General features: G+C 48.3%; 1 pseudogene; it reads left to right on the top strand.

The window, feature by feature from the left end:
* Positions 1-1,777: 1,777 nt before the first annotated feature.
* On the top strand, positions 1,778-2,330 carry LOC110555740 (ATP synthase subunit d, mitochondrial-like; annotated as a pseudogene).
* The last annotated feature ends 2,028 nt before the right edge of the window (positions 2,331-4,358 follow it).

The following is a 4,358-nucleotide window of genomic DNA, read 5'->3' as shown; positions in this document are numbered from 1 at the left end:
ACATCTACCCAGTTTCCGGGTGTTCACTGGCAAAGAAGCTCAAGCAGCCTGACGGACCACTTAGAAGAGAGGACAGGGAAATTCTCTTGCTGTCTTCACCACACCAGCCTGTGGCTGTAACTGCTGGCCACGCCTTCCTTCTCCCTCTGTGGGTATCAGAATGATTCCAGTAGCAGGGACTGCAAGTGTGCACGCTGGTATGTGTGTACAAGATCATGCCTGTGTATCTCTGTGTGTGTGTGTGTGTGTGTGAGAGAGAGAGAGAGAGAGAGAGAGAGAGAGAGAGAGAGAGAGAGAGTACATACAGGTGCTCAGGTGACCCCCAGAATGCATTTCCTGTGGGGAAGAGGAGCTGCCACTAACAACTGCTTTTCCAGGAATCCACGTGTGTGACACAAGAGGAATTTCCAGGGGCAGCAGGGATCGCACAGCTTTGAGGTCACAGCACCATCTTGCCTCGGGTATGTGTGCCTCTGCTGAGTCACCGGGGTCTTTCTTCTTTTTTTCTCCCAGATTAAACACAGGGCTTCCTCACATGATCAATTAGGCTCACGCTGAGCAGAATCTGAAATTCTCATCTTAATTCATTTGGGAGAGGAACAGCTGTGTAAATGACGGCGGTAGTTTAAATGATAGCACCATTTTTTTTCTGTAAAGCCTCACCTCACCATCTCCTATGACTCAGGAGACAAGGCGGTATGCGGCAAGCAATAGAGGCTAACTAACTCGTGTCGAGGAGTGTTTCTGATTGCAGGCTTCCCCTCCGGCCTGCCTTCTGTCTCGTACAAGCTGCCCTGTCCTGGAGGCAACTCTCCATCACATCCAGATGTTACCCTGTCTTCAAATTCTAGCCCTGGCCTTGACACCGCCAACAGCTATAGCCCATCACCTCAGACCCCCTGACTTGGGGTTTTCGGAATCTGATCATGGCCTGGGCTTCTGCATACAGACTCTGTAAGTGACTGTGGAGCTCCTCTAGGTCCAAGCAGTTTGGCTGTTGTCTTGTGGCCTGGAAACAACCCGAAGGTGAGAGCTAGCTCTGCTGTGTTTCTGGGCCACCCAGCAGAGGCTAGCTGCATTCAGAACCCTTCTGTGTCACTGGCATTCTAGAATGCAGTAGCCTCTCCCACGCTGGTGTTCACAGCTTTCTGTTTCAGCTCTCTCTATCTTACCTGATGGCAGTTCTTTGAGATGGTGCTTCTTGGCTCCTAAGCTACCTTTGTATACTGTCTGGTGACACTGGGCTGCACCAGTACAGTTGGCATTGTTTTTCCTTTGCCAAACAACATTTCTAGGTCTTCTAATAGGGTCTTACAGGGCCTTTTATAGGGGGAAAATGTAAGAGAGGGAAAGAGATTCTCTCTGTTTGCTTACTTTTTTTTTTTTTGGATGACATCAGGGTGGGTGGCAATAGTGGGTAAGAGTGTGACTACTGCTGTCAGCTATGTGTCCCTCTATGTCTATGTGTCCCTCTGTCCCTGGCACCAGTCCCCATGGAAACCCCTAAGACACACCTGTGCCAGTTGGGCAGTAACCTGTCCTCAGAGAACTGAATCAGAGTTCAGAGCCAACTTTGAAGGTCTGCCTCTGATAATCTCTTCATTCGTCTTTCGACCCACAGGGTTGTCAGTAGGAATTGTCACTGTTTTCCCAAAGTCCCTCCCTTCTGTAGCCTGCCCTCCAGTGCCAATAGCCAATTATTCATACTCTCTGTTAAAATTAGCCGGGGTGGGCTACTGGTGACAGAGGTCCACTGGGGTTGGTAAAGGATCACAAGATGGCTGGGGGTAAACTTTCTCTAAAAAGCATTGATTGGGTAGCTGTTGGGGAGATCATACGCAGAAACCAAAAGACAATTGCAAACTTCCTCAAGTCCTGGAATGAGACTCTCCACACCAGGTTGGCTAATCTGCCTGAGAAACCACCAGCAGTTGATCGGGCTTACTACAAGGCCAATGTGGCCAAGGCTGGCTTGGTGGATGATTTTGAAAAGAAGTATATTGCCCTGACTATTCCTGTGCCTGAGGATAAATACACAGCCCTGGCGAAATGGGGAAAAGGAGGATGTGGGGAGCTGTGCTGAGTTCCTGTCTGGATCCCAGGTCAGGATCCAGGAATATGAGAAGCAGCTGGAGAAAGTGAAGAACATGATTCCCTTTGACCAGGTGACCATTGATGACTTGAATGAAGTCTTTCCAGAAAACACACTAGACAAGAAGTACCCGTACTGGCCGTACTGGCCCCACCAGCCCATTGAGGACTGTGAAGCAGACCAAGAGAGAACCTTGGCCCACACTGAAATAAAACATTTACATAGTGGAAAAAAATGAGCTGAGGTGATGGTGGTAGGGTGAGTGGATACGGCTGTCCTGACTCAGTTGGTAGCTGATCCAACAGCTACTTCTGTTGGTTTCCCCATGCATTTGTGTCGTACTTTAATTGCCTAAAGCACAACTTTCTGGAATTTTTCCATTTTCCATCTGGATGTGCCAATCCACCAGTTGCTTAACCTCACTCCTGCCCGCTCATGTGGGCACCCCACTGGTCAGGAGGACTGCTGTCCCACCTGAAATCCCTGCTCAGATCAGGCAACTGCAGATAGCCCTCCTGATTTCCTTAGCCCCTCAGTCCATTTCCCATGAGAGCAGGAGCCACACTAGCAAGAATGTGAACAGGACAGAGTGGTGCCTTACTTTACATCTGTTCTCAGGGCTTCAGAGACATCCATGCCCGGGGATGCTCTTAGGCCCTGTCTCCCATACTCCAGCCTTTCCCCTTCCTGCTTCAAGGCCTGGACACTAGCTGCCCTTCTGTGCAGAACCACTTTTCTCCTCTGCCCATACCCGGCTGTCTCCTTCCTGTTCTTCCTGTTCTTAAAGAAGCTGGAAGTAGCTCCAGCTTCTTTAAGGAGACATCCTGACCAGAGTTCACACTTCCCAGGCCCTGCTTCTTTCTTTCCTAAGGCTTCCAGTCATTTCTAATCATCTGTGTGCCTGCACCTCTATACTCACTTCATCTGTACCACTCATTAGATTAGAAGATCTGCAGGGTGGGCACTGGATCTGTTTAGCTCAGTGCCCCGCCCCTTGCTCTCATTATAGACGTGCTAAGGGAGAGGATGCATTTAGAATGGAATGGGTGTTTTGTGTATGTGTGTGTGTGTGTGTGTGTGTGTGTGCTTAACAAGCAAAGCAAGTTAACTAGCAGCTGCTCATCCACAGTGAGAGATGTTTTCATGTATGTTCTGCTACCCATCCCTATTGGAGCCACAACCCTTCCTCTAAAGAAAGGCTGTTGGGGATGGTGAAATGTGTTTCTACACAGAGAAGATAGCTCAACATGGCAGTGTAGATTTGTAAATGTGTATCTAAGAATCTCTTCCCAAATTTAGGACACGGGACACAGTTCTGAAATACATACAATGTTTGTACCTCAAACATGGTCCTCGGAGAGGGATTTCCATTTTTCCTAGCCTCAGGGACCAAGGAATGGACAGGAATGTTGCTGTTGTTCAGCAATTCAGCTTGATTTTGGAAGACTCAGAGCCTGGTTTGGTGGCTTCTCCGAGATCTCAGCTTCTCTAGTCCCTGCAGGCCAGTCACGTGGTTTCTAGAGAGGCAGCATCCAGATGTATGGATTCTTTAATTGCAAGCCTAGTCCTCGTTGGTGCCATGAGTAGGTGTGATCATTGTAATGTGATATTCATACAGTTATTATTATTTTTTTAAAGTTTAATTTCACTTTAGCTTATCAGTGGTAAAATCCCTGCTGGCATGTCATTTAATTTGCTTCCCATGCTAATGATGATTCTGAAGCTTTTCAAAGGAACGATTATATGATAATACCAAATTTGATGGTGGATCCGACCCATCATTTACAGGGACAGGATCATAATAAAGCTCCCTGGGGCATCCGTTCTTGTAATGTGTACCAGAAATTCTGCTTCTTCTGCTTTGCTCTGGGGTACAGAGGAGCAAGACAAGGGAGGCCTATCTTTGTGAGCCAGAGGCAGACTTCAGACCATGGCCAAAGCTGTGGGAAGACGCAGGCTCAATAATTAGGAAGAACATTATCACAACTTTGGCTACTTAATATTAAGATAGATTACGCGTTGAGGGAAAGCATCTCCCATCAACCACTGACTTGCTTAGACACCCAGGGCTGGTTTGGGCAGCACTTGAATGAACACCCAGGGGTCCTGCTTCTAGACAGATGACCCTTTTCCACCCAGGTGCATGCCCACTTGTCCCATACAACACCACAGAATTCTGAGCGCAGGGCTGGGCCCGAGCTGCTACAGACCTCCAGGCCTGCTGCTTTGTCTCTTAGCTTCATCATAATGAACCAACCACAGCAGG

Source organism: Meriones unguiculatus, chromosome 6, assembly GCF_030254825.1.
Source record: "Meriones unguiculatus strain TT.TT164.6M chromosome 6, Bangor_MerUng_6.1, whole genome shotgun sequence".
NCBI lineage: Eukaryota > Metazoa > Chordata > Mammalia > Rodentia > Muridae > Meriones > Meriones unguiculatus.
This window is presented reverse-complemented; position numbering and strand designations above follow the sequence as displayed.